At 32.3% G+C, this 25305-nt stretch overlaps 1 protein-coding gene across 3 annotated transcripts in view; it reads left to right on the top strand.

The window, feature by feature from the left end:
- Positions 1–24309: 24309 nt before the first annotated feature.
- Positions 24310–25305, top strand: part of LOC118179676 (solute carrier family 15 member 2) — a 196524-nt gene continuing 195528 nt past the window's right edge. For 2 of the 3 annotated variants that reach the window (XM_085818242.1, XM_085818241.1), the window contains exon 1: positions 24318–24406. The gene's annotated coding sequence lies outside the window, so the exon portion shown is untranslated. Of the gene's footprint in view, positions 24407–25305 lie in introns of all 3 variants that reach the window. The other variant, XM_085818246.1, reaches the window with a different exon arrangement.

Genomic DNA, 25305 nt, shown 5'->3' with positions numbered 1-25305 from the left:
TTTGCGAAATAATGGCATGATTGTAAATTAATGGTTCTCTCTCTGTCCAGAAAATACTTTTCAAATAATTCTGCGTTGAAATGTAGAAACTGTTTAGCATTTTTAAATAAGTAACTTCTCCAAACTGTTTAGTGCTAACAAATCTGGAACACTCGAAACTTGATGTAATCTTAATGAAGCATATATGATATATCGCGTAAATTTACAATTAAGTACTTGAATATTCTTGAGCAAGACATGGTATTTCTGTGAAATGTAACAAACTGATTTTTACTAAAATGTTCCTGGAAATCAAATCATACTTATGTAGCACATTAGATAAGTCTCATTAACAGTATATATTAATATTTTTATCAAACCATGCTTATGTAGTGCATTAGATGAGTCTCATGCACAGTATGTGTTAATATTTTTATCAAGATAATCATATGTATTTGTGCAAGACATATGTATTTATCATATGTAAATATCATATGTATCATATGTAAAAAATCATATGTATTTTACAACACTCAACAGAAAGAAAGGAAATGTCTTGAAAAGAAAGAAGTTTCATTTTTAAAATCATTTACATAAACACACCTGTAATAAAATACGTCAATTTTACCCGACGACAAACCATTTTTACGAATGATTTCTTCTCGCTTCCAACCTTTTGGCAAGGCAGGACAGTCCGTTGCAGACATTTTTACCTTCCACAAATCCTACTGCTCCACTCGAGAAACAGAAATCACACAGTGAATAATAAATAATAAATAAAATTCGATCATCAAAAGTGTTGGCAATTTCAAAATTCTGGTTGAATCTAAAGTACTGTATCTGGTGGAGAGATACTTGCTGTAAAAAAAAAAAAAAAAAAAAAAAAAAATATTTGCAAAATTAAATTTTTTTGGTCATTGTGAAATCTTGCACCATTAATACAAAACTTTTTTCACCTGTAATTTTTATTTAAAAGTGAATTTATGAAGTTATATTTCTTGAACTGTTTGATTCATTTAAATAATAGTAATTCAGAATTAAGGGAAAATAATAATTCGCATAAAAAAATGTCGCCCACATCCTTAAAGGAGCCAATTTTTCGCCACCAAGGTTGTCTTCGAATTATTAATATTAACTTACGCAGATAGACTCTATCTATTCTTTCAAGATACGGCGTAAATTTCCACTCGTAAGAAATTACGAATATCTAACACAAAATCGGCTGTTACAAATAAGAACGCCATAGTAGTGTACCAGTGGAGCAGGATCGATCTTAACGGAGGGGGGCAATGTTGTGCAAGGCTAAATGATTAATGAAAGCTAGAGTAGAGTAACCAAGAACTGCTTTGGTAAAAATCAGTTAACCATCCCATTTTATATTCTTGCAGACCACAAACATCATCCTGATGTATGTAGCAAGTAATGTAAGATCAGAGCTTACATTTATCTATATAGGGAAGAAACTTCATGTCTAGTGCTATGTGACCAATCATTTAGAGGTAGCCATATCTAAGAAGAGCTTATGGATATCAATACAATAGAGAAACATTATGTATGTGAGGAATGCAATCAGTTATTCAGACAAAAGGTTTATTTAAGCAAACACATGCTTATCCACACAGGAGAGAAACCTCATATGTGTGAATTATGTAAGAAGTCATTTAGAGAAAAGGGTACTTTAAATAAGCATATGCTTATTCACACAGGAAAGAAACCCCATGTCTGTGAAGTTTGTAATAAGTCATTTAGGCAAAAGGATAATTTAAACAAGCATATGCTTATTCACACAGGAGAGAAACCTCATATCTGTGAAGTATGTAAGAAGTCATTTAGTGACAAAGGTAATTTAAACAAGCATATGCTTATTCACACTGGAGAAAAACCTCATGTGTGTGAAGTATGTGAGGAATCCTTTAGCGAAAAGGGTACTTTAAACAGGCATATGTTTATTCACACAGGAGAGAAATCCCATATATGTGAGGTATGTAAGATGGCATTTAGTCATAAGAGTAGTTTAGACAAACATATTCTTATTCACACAGGAGTGAAACTTCATATGTGTAAAGTATGTGAGATATCATTTAGTCGAAAGTGTTATTTAAATGTGCATATGCTTTTTCACACAGGAGAGAAACCTCATATATGTGAAGTATGTAACATGTCATATAGTCGTAAGAGTAGTTTAAACAAACATATTCTAATTCACACAGGAGAGAAACATCATATGTGTGAAGTATGTGAGAAGTCATTTAGTCAAAAGAGCAGTTTAAAGAAGCATATGCTTATTCATGTAGGAAAGAAGCTACACATATGTGAAGTATGTAAGAAGTCATTTAGTGACAAGAATTGTTTAAACCTACATATGCTTATCCACACAGGAGAGAAACCTCATGTGTGTGAAGTGTGTAAGAAGTCATTTAAACAAAAAGGTAATTTAAACAACCATATGCTTATTCACACAGGAGAGAAGCCTCACATGTGTGAAGTATGTAAGAAATCTTTTAATCAAAAAAATCATTTAAACAAGCATATGCTTATTCATGCAGCTGAGAAACCTCAAGTATAAGTCTAAAACAGATATACTATATTACATATATAACGGAATGGTGGATTAAACATATATAACTACATAGGTGAAAAATCTAGCAAGTTAATTGGATAGAAGATGAATTTGTAAACAAATATTTATCTACACAGAAGAGAAACCTCTTGCCTTTTGAGCAGTAATGCATTTTACTGACCATTACCTGTCCGTGCAGTAAAGAAGCTTCATCTTACAAAGACAAGGCCATTTCAATCACACCAAATGGCAGAATTTAAAAGCAGGAAAATTCTTTGAGTTTAGAGAGGTACTCCGTGACAGAATTTAGGATTTTGAAAGATTACGGTGGGTGACCTACAGCCTTTTGCTGATCCTAAGTGAGGTATCTAAATTCTGATTTGATCAGAAGAAATAATAAAAAATAGTACTTTTTCATTTTGCCGGCACAGGTGATAAAATCACCAAAATGATACAACCTACCCAAACGGTATGTAGCGGCTGGTAACCTTTTACCACCACACTTTCAAAACAAGTCGTGCTATTTTTTATCAGTCACGTCTTTTCCCTAATACGTCAAAAATGGATGAAAAACCAGTGAAAATTTGGGATTTGCTCAGAATCTGTCAAATTTTTGAAGTGAAAGACATTTTGCTTAAAATTGCTACTTGTGATAATAATCATGAAATGAAATTGTATTTCGGAGACAAAATTCAATGGCGCTGCAACCTTTCAATTTGTCACAGTAAAAGAAGCATACTTGCCAACCTATGACACTCAAAAATCAGGATTTTTTTTTTAAGAAATCAGGAGATTTTTCGCAAAATGATAAAAATATAGTTTTTAATAATGAATTAACTTTAAATAGCTACTAATTCTTAAATGCAAGCAACACAAAAGTACCTTACACATAAAAAACATTTTTATTACTTGCATCTTAAAAATAATAACTTTAATCAGTTTTCTTACAAATCTTATGAACAGTGGCAGATTATTATTTTGAGAACTGCCAGTTGAATTGCTGAAGGCTGCAGAAATTACTTTACTTTTCTCAAACCTATTTTTAACAATGGAAGTAGTAACTACACCTCCATTTACTTTAGGTATTTTATAACTTTCAATAGAGCCTTTTATCTTAACACATTCCCTGCCGCGTGGACGTATGCCTCCCACGCTAAACTTTCCGTTCAAGCCATTTGGTATTATCATTGTAAAATGAAGAATTTTTTAGCACTCAATTATGGGCATCTTAATACTACTGCTGATGCCCTCATTTAATTGTGCGGCGTGATGGGCACTTTAATTCGATAAGAAGGCGCTGTAAAATTTGTTACGAAAGAAATGTTAAAAATTTGAGTTCCCAATCGGCAAGAAACTGTACTGTAAAAGTTGCGACATTCTGCGATAGTTGTGTGGATAAAGCACACTTATGTTTGCCATGTTTAATAAAGTTCATAGTAACATCCCTTTGTAATTGCATACAAACTTGAATTTAACTAAAATGTTTTATTTCAAACTGATATACGTACGATAAAAAAAATTACATGTGAAGATGCAACTTGCTTGGCATAGTAATGTTCAGCCAGGTATTTGTTAAACTAATTCCTAGAAAAATAAATTTATTGGTTTGTTGTGTTATGCATGTTAAACTGTACAACCTTTCCTTGATAATTATGATTTTTACGCTATTTTAATTATTGTAAGGCATACGCCAGAAACAAAATAATACAAATGTAAAGCGTGGGGCATTTCCGCCCCACCCGGCCTGAACGGGAAGTCTTCAAAAAAACGGTCTGGCAGGGAACGTGTTAACTCTCGAAGCATTTACTTCTTTAAAAATGCAAGAAGGTTCCATTGATCGAGGATTCTAGATAAGCACTTCTTTAAAGACAGCCAGCGTCTACACACATATTTCAAAATTTTTCTCATTTCAGTATTATGCAGCTGTTGGAACTGTTTCAATTTTCCCTTCCTTTTAGAACTAATTTCAAGATAATAATAAATATCAACAATGTGTTCATCCATATTTATTGATAAAGAAGCTGCACCTTTTTCATCTGCTAAATTTAAGAGGTGACAGGTGTACCTCATAATCTGCAAATCTGAATTTTCCTTTCTTAAGATGCCTGCAACACCAGTCTTCAAGCCTACCATTACTGGTGCATTATCGGCACCAAGTGCTATGCAATTATCCAGAGGGACTGCATTTTCTTTTAAAGTTTTAATAATTAGCTGTGCTATATTAAAGCCTGTCGAATGTCCTTCTAAAGTCGGGTCAGAAAGTAAACTGAACTCAATTTCTGAAGACTCTGGGTTAAAAAAAAAAGAAACAACAACTGGATATAGTTTTGAATCGGTATTATTGCTTCCATCCATAGAGAGGCAGAACTGAGCTGTTTTAATGCAATCAATAACTGAAAATTTATTTCTTAAACCCATTTCTTTAACAATTGCCCCTGTTTTTGTCCTTGCAATTGATTTTGATCCTATGCATTCAGTGGCAGGTTGTGCTCCAGTAAAAAGGCAAAGAACAGACATTCTGCATTAATAACTTTTTGGTCCTTTGTTTCCGAAGAAAAAAATTTTTTTTTTTTTTTTTTTTCTCAAAAGAACTTGCGTTGTCCCTGTGTGTTTGTGTACACATATGATTGAGAACATCTGCCCTTCCACCATGCGAAATCAAAAAATCGCAACGACAGACGGTACACATTGCATATTTAATTACATTTCTTGAGAAAATAATGGAAGGAAAGTCAACTGTGTACTATTTTTGAAACGTACAGGAGTATTTCACCTTTTTTGCAGACATAACAAAAAAAGATAATTTCTAAACTATTTGTCGAAGGCACGTGTACTAACACAACTCAGAACGAGATGAACGAAATAACTAACGAACATCCAAATAACAGCCTTGAGCTTGCTTTGTGCTAATATATGCCAGACGACACGTAGTGGAGCTTGATGCCCATTGGAGAACGACGTTTCTGGATATGTATGCTCTCATTCACAAAGCAGAAATTCTCATCTGATTCGCAAGGTTTTGTTTTAGATATAATCTAGAGAAAATTCAATTGCTTTCAGACATCCAAAATCAGTTTTTTCTTGTTCATATAACAAAGTATTAAGCCAAGTTCCATAAAAATCGTGAGAAATTTTAAGAATAAGAAAAAGTCGGGAGAAATATATTGTAAATCGGGTTGGCGGGAGAGCGGTTGAAAATCGGGAGTCTCCCGCCTAAATCGGGAGAGTTGGCAACTCTGAAGAAGTATCCGGAAAGGCAGATGGTTTAAGTCATCAAAATTGAATTTCTTGAAGTATGTGAGGTTTATTTATGGTTGTGAAGTATGTGAGGTTTATTTATGGTTGGAGGGAACAATTAACTTCAGCCATAGAGGTAGGAAGTAAGATGGAGTAGTCCTAAACAAGTTTCTCCCGTATCCTGCTCAGAAGCGCCGGCGATCCCTACGTGGTGACCAAAACATTGGGTCTGTTTTAATCGTATTAAATTTTATTGATCTATAATTAAGTCATTGCAACACGTTCACATAGCACATTGTTTATTCCACACTAACATTCACTGACTATTATATCACTTCAGTTTGACCAGCAACTAGTGTGTTGCCACATATATGTAACATCTCCCCTCTTTTGGGAAACTCATAGGAATCAATGCATTACATAATTATCATATTTGGATGGTCGATATACATTACGACCACTTCTTGTTTTATATACGCAATCACGATTAATATTATTGCTATTATTTTGATGGTGAGGATCATTATGTATTTTTGGATGTTCACTACTTATATTTTCCTCATTTTCATTACATAGATCATAATAGTCTAATGTCACTAAATTCTGATTTTTAGTTTTTCTTAAATGGAATTTATTCCGTCTAATTACCCTATTATCTTTTGTTCTAATCCAATATGATCTAGGAGTTGAATGCTTTTTTAAAACTATAGCAGGCTCTCATTTATTTTCCCATCTCAACATTACCTTTTCCCCAGGAATAGATTCAGGTCTTTCCCTTGCATGCTTATCATAATAGATTTTAGCCTGTTTCTGCTTACTCCTCACCTTTTCTCTATATTGATCTTTTACAGTTGGTTTCAATTCTGTTTGCGTAATTGGTAATCGTGTTCTTAAATTCCTACTTAATAGCATTTGACTTGGTGATAAATTTATACCTGAAATTGGAGTATTTCTATATTCCAGTAAAGCCTCATTTAATTTCTCTAATCCTGCTTTTCTAAATAAACTCTTGGCTATACCTACCAACCTTTCTGCAAATCCATTGGATTTAGGATATCGAGGACTGCTAGTGATTATTTCAAATCCCCAATCCCTTGCAAAACTCTTCATTTTCCAACTATTAAATGGTACGTTATCACAAATTAAAGTTTTGGGTATTCCATGTGTTGCAAATATCGATTTCAATTTACTAGTAACTTCCACTACACTTTTATTTTTTAGAGGAATTATGTCTACCCATTTAGTTAAGTAACAGCCTATTACTAGATAACTTTTCCCTGCATACTCACAGATATCAGCACCAACCTTTTCATAAGGTAAACTGGGAATTTCATGAGAAACAAGAGGTTCTTTTACTGTTTGAGGCCTGAACCTATCACAAATTAGGCATTTAGAAATCATATTCTCAATGTCACTGTTGATTCCTGGCCAAAATAGTACTTGTCGAGCCCTAGCTTTTGATTTTTCAATCCCACGGTGAGCTTCATGCAATAATGTTAACATACATTTTCTTAATGTAACAGGTACTACAATTCGATTATTAAAAAAAAACTAAATCTTGTTCAACACTCAACTCATTTTTAAATTTAAAATAAGATCTTGCTTATTTAGGAACTTTATCAACACTCAAAGGCCATCCATTTTGCCAATATTGTTTCACTAGCATTAACCCTTCATCTTCTAATGTAGCTTTCTAAAATTCCCTTTTCTTACTCTCAGACATTTGCAGTTGTTTTGTTAGTATATGAACAATCTCTGTCATATCCATGTTTTCATTTGTGTCTGTATCAATAAAGGAACGTTACAGTAAATCTGCAATATACATATGTTTCCCAGGCAAATATTTAAGTTTTAAGTTATATTTTAAGAGCTTAATTTTTATCCTCTGCAATCTATTTGACAACACGTTAGCAATATTTTTGTTCATAATTGAAACTAATAGTTTATGATCAGTAAGCAATTCTACCTCTCTACCATAAATGTAATAGTGAAATTTATTAGCAGCAAATAAAATACTAAGAAATTCTTTCTCAATCTGAGCATAGTTTTTTTTCTGCATTATTTAAACTCCGAGACGAAAAAGCAATTGGTTGCCCATTCTGCAATAAACAGCAGCCTAACCCATCTTTAGAACTATCTGCCTGTATAGTTATAGGTTTACTGCTATCAAATATTCCTAACACAGGTGCATTGGAAATTAATTTTTTTAATTCCCTGAATGCTTTAGAATGTAGCTGTAACCACTGCCATTCTACTTTGTTTTTCAAAAGTTCCCTTAATATGGCTGTTTTCTCTGAAAAATGTAGTACAAATTTCCTCAAATAATTACACATTCCCAAAACACGCTGTAATTCATGCTTATTCTGAGGTTCCTGTAACTCAGTAATGGCTTTAATTCGATCAGGATCAGGTCGCATGCCTGACGCATTAAATAAATGATCTAAATATTTAACCTCACTAACCCTATATTGAAGTTTTTGCTTGTTGAATTTAATATTGAGTTTTTTAGCTCTGTTGATGACCTCTGTTAAAATTTTATTATGTTCTTGTATAGTGCTAGCAGCAATGAGGATGTCATCAAAATAGACCAATACTCCTGGTATATCACCAAAGTTTTCAAGATTGCGTTTTTGAAAAATTTCAGGTGCACAGGAAATGCCCATTGGAAGCCTTAAGAATTTATAGCATCCAAATGGTGTGCTAAAAGTACAAAGATCACTACTATTTCCATCTAACGCTATTTGAAAAAACCCATCCTTTAAGTCTAAAACAGAGTAAATTGATTTATTACATAGCTTTGGTAAAATCTCCTCAATTGTTGGAATCAACACATGTTCTCTTTTATAGCTTTGTTAAGATCTTGAGGATCAAGGCATATTCTTAAGGAACCATTGGAGGTAAAACAATTGTATACTGATCTAACTTACCTTTAATTCATATTCCAACCTTATTTATAAACTGAATTAAATTAAGTTTAACACATGCATCGATTCCTAATAATGGACGTATATGCTTGCTAGAAACAATTAAAAACTCTAGAGTATGATCCACACCATCTGAGGAACATTGTAACATTAATGACCCATCAGGTTTAACCTTGGACCCCCCAAATGCTTCTAATACAACATTACACTTGTTTAAAATAAGTTTAGAGTTCTTAGCACTCAGTGTTTCGTAAGTTTTCACAGGCAAAACATTCACTTCAGATCCTGTGTCCAACTTAAAAGTCACAGTTGTCCCTTCAACAATTAAAGTTTTAGTCCACTCTTTTGTAGATGATGTTGAGCACACACTTTTAGTTTTTTGAACATTTATGGAATTCACGAAGAATTCATTATCAGATTCCCTATATACATCTGTGTTATCATGCTGAGAAACATTTTGGATGTGCTTCAGTCTGCACATAGTCGAAAAGTGATTTAGTTTGCCACAATTAAAGCATTTTTTTCCATATGCCGGACACTGTCCCTTAACGTGATGTCTGTTGCATTTTTTACATAAAGATGTCTCAATATTTGAAGTGTCATCACTCCATCCTCTGTGCTTCCTCGCTGCTAAGGCTGCATTGGCTCCTCCTGTCCGATGTTGCTTCACTTTTTCTCTAGTTACGCTGTCAACATTGTGTTCTGTTAACGTTTGAGCACGAGCTTTGCTCAATTCTGCTGCTTTCCCTAATTCAATTGCTTTTTCCAAACTCAGATTATTTTCTCGCAGCATCCCTCTCCTGTAAACTGGCATCTGATACTCCAAGGACAATGCGATCACATATGACAGAGTCACTCTGCTCACCAAATTTGCAAGATTTTACAAGTTTTTTCAGGTCAGTTACGAAACAATCAAAAAGTTCCCCTTCTTCTTGTTTTCTCTTATTGAATAAAAATCTCTCCACCACAACATTTGTTCTAGGTGTTGTGAAAGCTTCAAACCTCTCAAGCACTTTTTCATAGTTACCCTGATCTCCTGTTGAAAGATTGAACGTGTTGAACACTTCAACTGCTTCCTCACCAGCGGCATTTAAAAATAAAGCAACTTTCACATCTGAATCTTTTGAAGCATTTCCTGAAGCTTTCATATAAATCTGGAACAGCTGCTTGAATCTGTGCCAGTTTTCAGCCACATTGTCGTCGAAACTTAGGCCTTGTGGTGGGCAACAAAATTCCATCTTGCGTCTGCTGAGAGGAAAAACAACCAAGGGGATTGATTGCCTGGCAATTAGTTGTAATACTATTCCACACGACTACGCCATGTTTTAATCGTATTAAATTTTATTGATCTATAATTAAGTCATTGCAACACGTTCACATAGCACATTGTTTATTCCACACTAACATTCACTGACTATCATATCACTTCAGTTTGACCAGCAACTAGTGTGTTGCCACATATATGTAACAGGGTCATTTACCATTGAGTTCAATGGGCTTTGATGCATTCGGATGTAAATATTTTGTATTTATATTATGTCGCAAATATGCATATAAATGTATATATTTTCTTTTTCTACAACACTTCAGAGTTCTAAGTATATGAAAACAACATATTTTTAAACAACATTTCATTCTAAATGGAATTAAATGCTATACTTTTCACAGGACAGTTTTCTCAGAATGGTTTAATTTGAATGAAATATTTTCACAAGTTTTCGTTAGTTACATTAGAAAAAAAAAAGGTAATTCGATTTTATTTGGTTAAAGTACAAAAATTAAGATCAAAGTTTATTGTATTATTAATATTAAAATTATGCATTATTTCTTTTCTATTTATTATTATTTCTTCTTCCTAAATACTTTCTTAAATATGACATGATTTTTTGGCTTCTGAGGCATCTTTTAAATCGAAAAATGTAAGTCAATTTGTAATTAATGCTCTATTCGGTTCATTTTAAATTAGAAAATTATTAGGAATTAGCGAAATACTTTAAATAGTACTTGACTTTCTCTGAACATTTCTGAAAGGGAATAAAATAAGTTTTTTTTTTTTTTTAAAGTATTATTTAAAACTTGTAACTGAGTTATTATAAAATGTAAGGGGAATAATTCTTTTAATAATACTTATCAGAGTTTCTTTACCCTTCATTTAAACAATACATATTCCAAAACTCTTTATTACGTTCTTAACTGCACATCTCGTAGCATTTGCTTTACAATACCTTTTCACAGATTGCTTTCCAATATGAACAATTCTTGCTTAAATAGTTTTATAACGTATTTGTCAACAGGATTTCAATTTATGTTTACAATTCGATATTAAGGTTATATATTTAGATAACATTTATAATCATTATAAATTAGATACATTTAATAATTAGATTTCTTCACAGTACTTTCACAGTTGTTTATAAGTGAATAAATTCTTCATTTCAAATACATTTATAAATAATTTAATGAATATTTATGTATTTTGTCAAAGGCAGATACATGCTTTTTGCAAGCACATGCATAAATACCCATACATATTTCCTATTTTTCATTTCTGGCATGTGCAAATCTTTAATTTCTGTGCATTCACTATATTTTTTGCGTAAAGTAATTTACACTAATTTAGCATACACCCGAAAGTTTTACATAAAAAATATATATGAATATAATTTGAATGAAAATTATATGCATTATTTTTAATACCCACTCAAAGGTCAGTTTTTCTTCAAAATTCCTCCACGATGGCATCTCTCTCTTTAGGCAGATAGCCCTTGCATGTGTTACTCTATTTAATAAAAACTTCATCTGACCTAAGTGCCTAATTACAAATATTTTAACATACATAATTTTATATTTACATTTAGCCATCAAGTTTCAAACTTTTCAAATCTTCTAGAAAATAAATTTTGGCAGAGCACTCAGTATCTCTTTTGGCAATTTTACACAGTTTAATAATTCTTTGATAATATAATAAATAATAACTATTCAATTCCATGTCTATGAATAAGACCTGCGTATGTTAAGAAGCCAGCATAAAACTCGAATTTCCGAGAAAAAAAGACTTGCGTGGGAAACATTTAACAATCTGGAATCAATAAGAGGACCATTCATGATCGGACCTCCTTTGGCAGGATATACAAATGTTTTCACCTCCGTCGATTACCCTATTTTAAAATTCTTAATAAGCTGTCTTGATGATGTAGCACGTCCACATGGTCACATCATCCTGACCGCACATGGTACTTCCGCCAAATTCCCAAATGTATCCCTCTTCTGTTCCACACATTTGTGTAAAACTGTACATAATTTTACACAAATGTGTGGTTCCAAATCAAGGGAAAGCTAACTTATTGGCATATCTGTGTGTATATTTATTAATTTTGACGAGGATTGCAGCATTTGATGGTAATTTTATTTTTAATTAACCCAAATAAGTAAAACGTGTAAGCCCAAAGTGATTATTTTTCAGATATATAAAATTAAAACGATGAGTTTAAAATGAGCAGCAGTAAAGCCTCTCCTCTAAAAAATTCCAAAAGGTACATGTTACAATAATATATGGATGTGAAAAAAATTTGTTTTATTTAAAACATTTTGGCGTTTGGAAAATAAAAGTAGCAAATACTCTATCAAGGGTATTGAAAGACGTATACAATTTTAGATGTACCGTAAGGTATTTTTCGTTCTTTAAGCATAAAATTTTCTTAAAATCTATATTTTTGTAGTTCAACAGCTTAGAATTTTATAAAACAAATTCATAATCAAAATCGCTGTTGTTAGTTATCGAAAAATAACCAAGATGTGATTTTTGCATAAATGTCACTAAACTATACAAATTGCTATTATCCATCACACTATGAATGTTTCTTTCATGCGAAAGTGTCCCTTTTTTTATTTGTATGGAACTGTCGTGTGTCGAAATACTATCAGAGCCCTGTCAAGCGAGCTTCTGAATGTAAACAAAGAACACCCCATCTGGTGACCCAAGCTTCAAAGCAGTGCTTCACTTCTAGTGTCGGTTGGCCCCTCCTTCCTTTCCTACCTCCATGACAGCCAAATAGTGTGAAAATTGGTCACAGAACCGTTGTGGAGTGGAATAACTACATGTGCGAGATTTGTGTGGATTTTTGTTTAAACATAAACAACGGAATATAAGAAGACCTGGTATGATCATCCAAGTGGATGAAAGTATGTTCACAAAGCGCAAAAACAATGTGGGACAGATTCTAATGACAGCAGTGGATCTTTGGTGCAGCTTGCTATAAAACAAACGAATGTTGCCATGTGAAGCTGCCAAACCGATCCATGAGCATTATATTAGAAGCAATTAAGGAAAATATCGAAAAAGGAACTATAATATATTCAGATTAATGGAAATCATACTGTACTGAAAAACTGGAAGAGGAATGTTTCGAACGTTCTCCAGGCGCCCTCTGAAAACCTCAAGAAGTCTAAAGGCTTGCTGAACTTGCCGCCTCTACTGACGGGGATGTTTCTCCCCGGACAACCATGAATATCTGACTATGTAGCTCCACCACAAACAACGGAACAGACAAGACAGTACAATATGGTCCCTGCTGAGCCTGAACCAGTCTTTACCAGCGGTGACTCTAGTTCTGTGAAGACAAATTTTATACCCTTGTGGCCGAGACTGCCTAGGTACAGATTATAACCAGTAGCATCCAAGGTTTTATCTGAGTCGACCCCCCGGGGGATGTTCAAATAAGACAGTGCACCAGAAGAAAGGGGCATCCTGACCTGACATGCTAAGGCAGCCCTTTACACGGTTCAATTGCCCCAGCTCCTGCAGCCCGTCCAAGGAGGCACCATCCCCCTGGTCTATGCAGGAAAATTTTAATGATTTACATAGAACATGGTCATAGTTAGACATCAACCGTCCTCCAGTTTTCAGCAATGGGAGCCCATCCCCCAAGGGCAATCTTCGATATCTGACCATTTAATTCCCCCATAACAAAGAGGCAGACAATACAGTACCAGTAAGCTCCTTGCTGAGCCTGAATTTGCCACCGAAAAGCGATGTTTCTAGTCATTGTGAAGACAGTTTATTTACTCCAGAAGTCGAAGCTATCTGATATTGATCTAGCTAGTCGCTGGGATTGCCAAGACAACCAAAACTGCAGCGTGAAGTCCACTATTTTGCTGAAATTCCTATAGGAGGGATTTAATCTGCAATAAGAAGGGTGAAAATTTTCACAGAAGTGTTGAATCATTTGGGGAATGCTGCATGCTATCTGTGATGCCACATGAATACATTTTAGTATCATTTTAGGCAATGAACTGGAAGTTTATCTGTCAACACTATTCTCATCTTCAGGGCAGATATTTTTATTTTATTCGGTTTATAATTCCTTACTAAATGTAGTGTTTCATCTCGATGTACTCCTCTTTGATATGATTTAAATCAATTTCTTCGTCATTATAAATATCACAAATACACATCAAATAGTTTTCTGGTTGAAATTTTCTAATTTCGACTATGCGTAATGTATGCTTTATGTATGCACGCGTTGAAAGAGATGTTTAATAAAGTAAACAAATAAATGTTAAGCTTTTTTTTATTGTAAAATTTGATACCCTTTAGATCATAATTGCTCTTTATTTCATAAATTACAGTTTCATATTTTTAATTGTATAATTTCTACATGCCATCTTACCAGATGATCTATAATTCGGAAAAACCCCTAATCCAGAATCGCCGAAGTCCCGATGAGTCCGGATTACGGACTTTGTACTGTATTTAACATTAAAGACAAAATACATTTCTATACATGTCAGTTGATTAACTACAATTAATCCTCCATGTTCAGTGGTCCCATCATTAAGTCGATTCTGATGCATGTTAGGGTCTTAATAAAACAAGACCTTGATATCTTTCATCACATTTTTCTAAATTAAGCTTAACAAGAAAATGATTTAAGAATGTATAAACTTCTGTGAAATTTATGAACAATTTATTGTACATACTCACACATGCACTACATATATATTTTATAAAATTAACACATACACATCCTTTAAACTAGCAAGCATGACCAAAAACAAAGGATGTTTGCAATTAGAAATAACAGATCAGCAGTAGGTACTTATTTGGATAATTCATTGTAATATATAACTAACAATTATCATTCAATTATGATCAGAATCTTATTAAAAATACGTATATACATAAGCTGTTTATATTTTCTGGTAAAACTCTTAACTTTTGATCTGGAACATTCAATAACTTTAGTTTAAAATGCATTCTGAGTCAGAATTACCTAAATGCAATGCCTGTTATGTATATCTTTTTCTTTGTTGTCTAATTCCTCTTCAGTTTCATTAGATTATAAATTTCTTTGACATAAATTTATTGCTAAGCAGAGTATCTGTTTGAAGCAATATCTGTATAATACCTGAAACAACAGTATATTCAGCCACTTAATCAGGAAGTATTGTTTATATTGCATGATGCTGCCCTGATTTTGTCAAAAATGCTTTATGGTAGGAATACATATTAAAAAGATGAGGATTTGCCAGCACGTTTGCCCTAAGAACAGAAAAGAAAAATTAAATCCTGCTTCAGAGAACATTCCAACTGGCAACTTTATACTGTTGTGAAACTTTTACTGTTGTGAAAAGATGGCATAGATTAGATCTTTTGAATGAAATTAATATACTACATATCGCATTTATCACCTATATTATCTTCCAATGCACATTTTTGCTTCATGCTAAAAGAATATGAATATAATAAATACAAAACTGCTGTAACCTATGCACAAAAGAATTTCAAAAGCAACAGTAGTGAACTAAAAAGGGAAAAGTTAAGTTACATTTTGCTATCTTCCTACTATCTTGGAGATTAAATACAGATGTATTATAAAATGATAAATGAAATAACTGTACAAAAGGCAAAATTATGTCGCAGGCTGAAACAAAAAGCAGAAACGTTTGCCAGCAGCCTTCTTCCTTTATCAGCCAGAATTTTAGTGAGTGACTCTCATATTCACATCATTTAAGGGCTACTTGTTTTTAAGAAATGATGTGAAGATATACTGCAGACTGAACGGATGTTACTTTATTAACACTTTCTTTCAATTTCAACATGACTTCAGGATGATTTTGATAATTTTCCAACTTTCAGGCCATCTTTATACAAGTTTCCTGTTAATTCAACTCTGTCTCATTTTATCACAGAATATGGATATATTTCAATAAATTTCACTACACATGTGCTTCTTTCACTGGTGTAGTAATTATTACAGAATTTGAGTTCGGCAATTTTGGTTGTTAAATTCCGGGATATTTAACAAATATGATGTGTATCATTTCCTGTAGGAAAGTGTATTAAAATGTTCCAGGACTACCTTACTGTAAAATTACTTATTTACTTTGTTTAATAAACACAAAAAACTGCAGAAAAAAAGAAGATTCTCCAATTTCATGTATTTTGGTAGAAAACTATTAATTACTTAAAATGAAAAATATGCAAATCAAACGCATTCACAAGTCAAATCTCAAATAATAAAATAAAAAATTCCTTGTATAGCCTGTTGTGGGCATTAGTTACATAGCATTTTGAATTGCACATGTAGAATTGAGAGTGCTAATTTAAGTTTAAAAACTGCGAAAAAATTGGATAACAAGGTGGCCAATGTTGTCTTTTAATGCTATGTGTGCTCTAGCTTTAGCTCGAAACAAGGAGAGATAATATCATTTCGACCTAATTTCGACTATGCGCAATTTATCCTTTATGCATGCACGCATTGAAAGAAATGTTTAATAAAGTAAATAAATAAATATAAAGCTTTTTTTTTTTTTTTTTTTTTTTTTTTTTGTGTGTGTGTGTGTGTAAATTTTGATACCCTTTAGATCATAATTGCTCTTTATTTCATAAATTACAGTTTCATATTTTTAATTTTATAATTTCTGCATGCCATCTTACCAGATTTAAACTGATGATTTATAATCTGGAATCGCCGAAGTCCCGACGATTCCGGATTAAAGACTTTTGACTCTATTTGTTTCATTTTGAATTTTATCTCCAATTTAATGAGGCATATTGTTTTGAGTTTCATTAATGTACACACATGATAGGGGCAAATTTTGCGATCATTTCTATACACTTTCAAAAAATCATTATTTCTTTCGAATTATTTGTTACCGAAACCACGAAAGGCTAAGTTTCGTTTATATATAGTACAAAATCAGCTCAACATATTTCAAAAACTGCAAAAAGCGTTAACTTATATAAATGAAAGCGATATAAATAGTATATAAGCATGAACTGCAGTTTTTTCAAACTTTTGGAAAATATGTAGCATTGCCGGTTGTAACTCTATATCATTGTAAACAACATAGAAGTGGGCCGAAAATAATATTGGACATGAACCCTAAAGCATTTTTTGTGCCCTACTGTAATCACAGCTTGAACCTTGTCGTAAATGATGCTGCGAACAACTTATTAGATATGTAAATTAATTTTTTTTTAATTTTAAGAAAATAAATAGTGTTAAGCAGTATATTTGTTATTCAATGTGTTTAGTATATTATTTCTCTTCACTTGCAATGTTATTTTTTGGTATAATTCTTCAATAAATATGTTTGAGTGTGGGTTTTAAGAAAGCACAAAATGTTTTCACATTTAGAAAAATTAAAAGAGAAATTGTATTTTTTTTATTGTTATGTTAATAATACTTCACTTTAAGTATTAACCATAAGCAGTTTCTCTTTAATATGATCACTGCATAAAGGCGCTCGTTAGACATTTGCACGACAGTGCCGATTAGGCTTGGCCTGATGAGTGGTTTTAAAATCATTTCATACCAGAGGCTTGCCGACATTTAAGACTGGTTGCTTTACCGACAATGAAAATATTTTCCTGATTAGGGGGTAACGTTACTCGTATCTGTGATATTCCTAAAGTCACACGTAGCCATTGGTGCTAAATGGGTAACAGGGTAAATCAGAGGCTATGGCTGCTTGATTTTGAAAGTTGCTTTGCAGTAGCATAGCTAGGATTCGCTGCACCTGGGGACAGATGTCCCCCCTTGTCCCACCCTAGCTACGCCACTGTTGCTTTGGTTACATATCTTATTTACCTTAAGTCTTTAATGGAATGCAGGTGGCTTTTTTAAACTAAGTTCCTTAAATTAAAGATCATTGTGGAGAAGGATGTGAATGCCCCAGTTGTCCAAGATGCTAACATCATGGTACAAAGTATAAAATATTATGATATTAAAAACTATAACATGTATGGAGTTTATAAGAAAAGACAGCCTGTGGTATACTTGTTGTGATTAAGTAGAATTTGACATGTTCTTTTTAAATTGTAAAAGAGATAAATGACCATGATTTTGCAGAGATAGTGGATATTTTCCTTTGGAAAGATAAAGTGCCATTTAAGACACATGGAATCTGTTATGCATATTATAATCGCTTCAGAGAAATAGTGGAGGATTATGTGGATTCAAATGAACTTGTTGATCTTATATAGTGAAAAGGATCCTACGACTTTTACAGGGAGTTCGACAAACCCAGACCTGGCTATGATTACTTCACATATTACTGACAACCGTGAAAAATTTGTGCTGAATAGCCCAGGTGGTAGACACAGAATGACTTTAGTGACCTACACTTCAAAAGGGATGACCAATTTTTCCCACCCAAGACCTATGTGGAATTTTACAAGAGCAAATTGACCTGGGTTTTCAGCCGATTTGAAAAAATTTGTGATAGATATACCCCCATATGTTTTATATCCGAGAATCTACTAAAAAGTGAAAAGAAGAATACTCCAAGATGTTCCTTCAAATGTAAACTTTTTTGGAATGCTGAGTTCAAGAAATATGGCCAGAGTAGAAGCAGAGAAGACGGAGAGGAAAACCCCAGAGGAACAGAGGCAGGCTGTTATTAGATGCAGAAGGGAGTGTGCATTAATAAAGCAAAAAGTTAATGAGGCTAGAAGACCATCTTGGAATGAGTTACTAAATATAATGGATAAAAGAACAGACAGAGAGTTTATAGACTTTTGAACACATTTAAACAATAGGAAAATAATTAAGTTAAACCACCCTATGAGGACTGGAGACATGGTGCTAACAGATTCTAGCGACATAGCAGAGAAATTTAATAAAAACTTCCTGAATAAATATACCCACATACCACAGAAATGGTGCAATGAAAATGATAAAAGAGTGACGGTTGATCTTTGGATTATGGTAACTTAATGATTTTTTGGCCACCAACTCTGCTACAGCAAACCTCTATTTTTTTTTTCCGCCGAAGACTTGTTTCTTTTCTTTTTATTTACTCAACACTTTTCCAACAATCTACTAGCCGAATTACACTTATGCTAGAAATTTTATGGAACAAAACTGCTTAATCATGACAAATATTAACTGCAAAATTGGGAAAAAGTGCAGAATCGCAAACTCCTTGCGCATTTTTCAGAATAGCACATACACATAAACCATTTACACGTCGACTTATTTTTACTTAAAAAAACATCCCAGAATTGCACAAAAATGGCATTGCACACACTCTTCACTATATCCATGTACACTGCTTTTTTCTCATAAATTAGAAAAATTTCACGAAAATACATTACAATTTTCTGAATCTTTAAACCCGGTAAAAAGAACATATATGAAATTACCTGATCGCGAAAAAGTACATACCCTTTCCAAGGATGAACATTTCCACGTATAAAATAAATAAAATATCAAAAAGCTTTTACCTCTAAATTATCTATTATATTATAAATGTCACTAACGAATTTATACGCAAACGTTAAAAATAGTTACAAATACTTAGTTTCAAATATTTAAATTATTTCTATACGCGTTTACTTCAACTGAAACGTATACCAAATTCCTACAAACATAAAATTCACAAAATAACTATCATTTAATTAAAATATCACTAAACCATGTACACGTCGACTAATTTTGACTTAAAATACATCCCAGAATTGCACAAAAATGGCATTGCGCACACTCTTCACTATATCCATGTACACTGCGTTTTTCTCATAAATTAGAAAAATTTCACGAAAATGCATGAAAATACTCAACGTATACTACTCAAACGTATTCCAAAATATTACAAATATATAACTCACAAAATCACGATCATTAAATTAAAATATAATTAAATTAAAAAACACTACTTAAAATATAAATAAGCACATACATTAAATTAATAAAAATTAGATTACAATCCTAATTACTTTAAGCTAAATCATTGCTAATAACAATTTTCCAATAATACCACATTAATTTATTTACTCCTTACATTTAGAACAATGCATAAAAATAATATCCTCAAATGATTAAAAATACTAACTTAGCTAATCTTCTTCAGAATCTTCATTACGTGGCTGCAGTACTACTGCTAATTTCTAAATCCTAAATCCAGTAGTCAACAGGGAGTCTATTCACCAAGTAATAAGAAATTAATAAAATTTCACCTATACTCAAACTACTTTCAGCAAACCACGTACCCTTCCTTACACTCCTTTGTCCGTTTTCACCATATTTCTTGCACCGCCATTTAAACTTAACTGTAATATCCTTCCTTCCACACAATCTCAACTTATTATTATTATCAGATAAACACATTAAAAATTTAGAATTCACTTTACATAGTGCCATGCAATCCGAAAATTAATCAACACTATTTCACACAACACACAATGAAGCTTTTCCAAATTAACCCCCTTTTCCGATTAAAGAACTGTAATTCGTCCATTAATGTTACGTTTCACACAACACAGAATATAGCTAAATACGAAATTTCCAGATTTCCCCCCTTTTCCGATTAAACAACTGTAATTCGTCCATTAATGTCACATGACATATCTCATTATCTCTCATTTCCCTCACACAAAATAATGCGTAATCGGAACTGAGTGCTTCTCACATTATTACCAAAGTTCTAGATAGTAACCTTTATCGCCTCTAAAATGTCGCCAAACTACCAGTTACCATATTCCAAAGATCAGTCAAATAGTTGTACAATGCTCAATCCACTTTTTAATACACTGCATTAGAGTTTCCTTACTTCTATCATGCACAGCCACTAAAAATAATCTCCCAGACCCTCTTGCAACCACGTGTCTCATTGCAACATAGGCCATTTCAAAATATGCATGATGCGAACCAACAAGCAATTAAAACACTCCAACAAAAGAGTATTCAACATCAAAAGAGTTGCTATACAACATGCAATCGCGTCAAAAATCAGCGCAGAACACATATCGCCACATTTGGTGATTTTAGGGTGCATATAAGAGAAGAGCCAAAACAGGATCTTTAATAACTTTTAAATAAAAGAATTAAAAGGGGCTATAAAAGACTTAAAGGGAAAGAGGCGAACAGGTCGAGACAATATATTTCCAGAATTTTTTAAAACATCTTGGACCTATGGCCCAAAACACTCTTTTGTCAATCTACAATATATTTTGGAGTAAAAATATATTGGCGAAAATTGGCAGTACAGGGACACAGAATTTGTGCAATTCTTTGACTTTTTTTTTTTGGCTTTGTGTAGCGGCGATGTTTGGCGCTGCTACACAAAGCGAAAATAACAAGTCAAAGAATTGCACAAATTCAGTATCCATGCACTCATCAACCTATTTTCACTTAAAAAAATCAGAGAATTGCACAAACTAGTTATTGTGTACTCCTTTGATTTTATCCATGTACACATCGATGATTTTCACTTAAAAAACATCAAGGAATTGCAGAAACTTGGCATTGCACACTCCCTTTGTCTATGTACACATCGATCAATTTTCACTTAAAACGTCAAAAGAGCACCCAATTCTACAATAGAGCCAAACAAAAAAAATACACAATCTCAATAAACTACATTTTAAATCAAACAACAAAATAACATAAAAAAGGAAATTCATCTCTTGCATCTAAGCACTACACAAAGCAAAGATCCACTTACCTTATTTAGAAATTTCTGCGTCTTCAGTCTGTGGCACACAAAATTCCTTAACAGCGTCCAAAAACTTCCTAATATTATCTGAACTAGAATCTGTCTGTCTGTTTCACAAATACAACAAGTAATATTCTTAGGCTGTTAAGTTTGTTCCTCAATTTTCATATAGTTACCTATTTCTTTTTTTACGAGTATAGTTTTCTATATTTATGGTGCTGTTATTATTCTTATTTGATTTTTCATTAATGATTAGCATTGATTCATTACTTATTTTATAATCCTACCATAAAATGTAATTATTTTTTATCCTTAAAACAGAAATAAAAATTATTCCTATTAATTCTTAAATTATTATTAAATATGATGATTTAAGAATAAAATCGATATGCAAAATCAGAAATTTAAAAGGAAAAAAGGAAGCACTTCCGGAGAGAACCCAGTGAATGTAAACATTGCCAAATTTGGCGATAAGAGTTAAAATCTGGGTATTCATCTTGCGTCCATTTTGTTTCGTTATCACTATGGTTCTTCGCATTTGCAGATTTCTATTATTCTTCTTTTATTTATTACTTTTTTTCTTAATTTTTTAACAACGAATAGATAGAAATATTTTCGTAGATCCCGGTTCTCGGTTCGGGATGAAAGGAAGAAAATAAAGCGGGAGGGGTGAATGCTAATTTGTAACACGGCTGTTCACGTTGTGTTCTTAATTATTAACAGCTGTACGCACGCAGAACCATGAGGTTCGAAACGCTCAAATAATTCGTTTTCGTACTCCGCAAAAATGTGCGTTTTAAATAATTAAGTAATGCTTTTATTTTTATTATTGTTTATTCTCACCTAAAACTATGATAATAAATCAATTTTTATGGCGTAAAATTGTAACAATATATTGTTAATGCTTTTCTTACAATAACCTTTCAGAGGATGGCAGGTGTGACATAAATAGATTATTAAATTTTAATAATAAATACTATTTATTACTGATTATCTGTGACAGAATAGTTTGATGTATTCCCATGGTCATCAAAATTAGCAAACCACTGCTGGTGTAAGGAATATAGTTCAAATGACTCTTGAAAAGTAATGAAATGTGTAATGTTCAAGTTTTATTAACAATGCTACTGAAGAAAATTTGATTACTGTTGAAGGTTATTAGTATTGTGAAATAAATTATGAAAAGGATGGGTATTTGTTTCAATGTAAATTGCTTTAACCTGCATGCAAGTAACATAAAAAAAAAAAAAAAAAATACTGAAAACTGTTAATCAGAGTTCATACACATTTCTGCACACAGAAATTAAGGACCATTAATGAAAAAAAATTCAGGACCTATGAGTAAACGCGAACTATTATTAATAAGTTTGAAAATGAAATAAACTTTAAGTAATTGATCAAGTAGCATTAAATATTTTACACTTATAATAGTTGGGCATATTTGAAAGAAGTGACATTTACATTTTACTAACTTTATGTAACTTTTTTTTTGTCTCATAATGTCACATACTTGGTCAGGCTAGCGGTTTAGTAAGTAGCAGGTTGATTTTATGTCAAATGGCATAGGTTAAAATGAGAAGTATCATAATCAGCAAAATTCATAACAAAAGTTAATAATTTAATAATTAATTTCTGTTTAAATTTAATACCAATTTATTTCCGTATATTACGTTTAACCTGTTAGTTTTACATCTACATGCTTATTATCTGTGAATTTTTACTACCATATGCTTAATATATTGTTTAGTCTGCTAACTAGAATTTACATGCACTAAAAATCACGTTTACAAAGTATCACGTTTACGACTCGCCTCAAGCGTCGATGAAACGCGAGCTTGGCGAGTAAAAATGGAACGGCGCCAACGGGTTCTCTGCGGATAAAAACCCGGAAAAAATGACGCATTTCTTTATGCAAAAATATATTAGGAAACAACAAAAAAAGATATTTACAAAAATGAAGGAACATCATTTACACTTTCTGAATATCAATGAGGGGGAAAAAAAACTTTGATTCTGTAGTAGAAAAAAACTATTTCTGCAGCATTTAATATGCAATACAAACAGTATTTACATATAGACATAAACAACATTGATACATAGCCTGCATAGGGGAACAATATTTACATATCCTGTGTTACTGATAATGAAAGAAATTGTGTTACTGATAACTGCGATACTAATAACTTCTAATAACTTTAAAACTGCGATACTAATATCTGTATTCACATAGTGATAAATCTATAATTGTCATAAATATTTAACTAAATGTACAGATATTTGATAAAGCATCATATAATTTGCAAAATGTAATGTTAGGACTTAAAGCATAACCATATTATTGCAGTTATAAACAAATGTTATGCGCTATGATCACGCTAAGTGTTTGACACTGATTTAAAATCAAAAATTAAAAGGAATATAATAAAACGTATTTCTTACTTTGAAAAATAATCCTTACATAATATTTACATGGAATATACAAATTCAGCCATTGGACGGCATATACCAATATTACGAAATTAATATCAATATTTAATATTAATCTAAGCATTAAAATTACTAATTTCTTAGTCAAATCATTTTCATCAATTAGATTATACAAAAAGAAACAGAACTAACTAGAATTTTTACGGTTTATGTGCAATAAACTACCCGCTACACACGTACATGCAAACTACCTGGCAATCTGCTAGACAACAGTTCAGCATTAAGATAGTGGTGTACAAACATGGGATAACAATCTGATTGAGTTACTGGAAGAAAAGTAAATATAAATTTATTTTTATGAGAAATCATTCTACTTGTTTTTTTAAGAAGGTTTTTCTTGGTATTTTACTACATTTAAATTCTACGTTCAAACTTTACTTATTAAAAATATGTATTTTGATTCTATCTGTACCATATTGCTTGAAAAGTTTTAAATAACTGAAAGTGTACGTACTGCAAATAATATTCATATTCTCTGTGTTTAAGTTAATTTAGTTTTTATTAATTACATTAATCATAAGTTTCTTAAATTACGCTATTTTATCTCGAAAATATAATACGCCTACCTGTATCTGCAAGTGTCAATGCCAGTTAGTACATTAATGTGTAACGCAAATTTAAAAGAAATGACGGGCATTTAAAAATCTCAAACAATTTACTAAAGCAGAAAAATCTAGTTTAAAAAGTATCTTAATAATACTTTTTCTTAGCACGTTGCTGATAAATTTGCTTACCGTATGCAGAAAAAATGGACTTCGAGGGACAAGTAACCAGAAAATAAAATATGTATGTATATAATCTATGTAAATCATCAATAATGACAATTATATTATTTTAGAAAGCATTGTAACTGACAATAAAACGAACTGGACGAACGAGAAGAAATGACCCCTTAAATTTTGGAAAGAATTTGTGATACAATATAATACATGATTTCCTTTCTTGAAGGAATTGAATCTGCGTTGGAGATTAAATCTGCGTTTGTTCGCCAAATGTGTTTCATGCACATAATTTGCGGCTTCGGCCCTATCGAAAGATAAAATGTCAAGTTGAAATTCGCGTGGCGTGCCATTTGTGAAGCTTTCCAGTGTGAAGTTCGCGGTGAAGATGTCGCTCATATGCATGAAGCAAATAAAATGGAGATCTCTTGATGGAATTCTGCCTCGTGGTATTGAT

The sequence above is a fragment of the Stegodyphus dumicola genome, chromosome 6, assembly GCF_044657685.1.
Source record: "Stegodyphus dumicola isolate Sdum_Otavi_A_Nest chromosome 6, ASM4465768v1".
Classification (NCBI taxonomy): domain Eukaryota; kingdom Metazoa; phylum Arthropoda; class Arachnida; order Araneae; family Eresidae; genus Stegodyphus; species Stegodyphus dumicola.
Note: the sequence above shows the minus strand (reverse complement) of the source record. Positions and strands in the feature narration are given on the sequence as shown.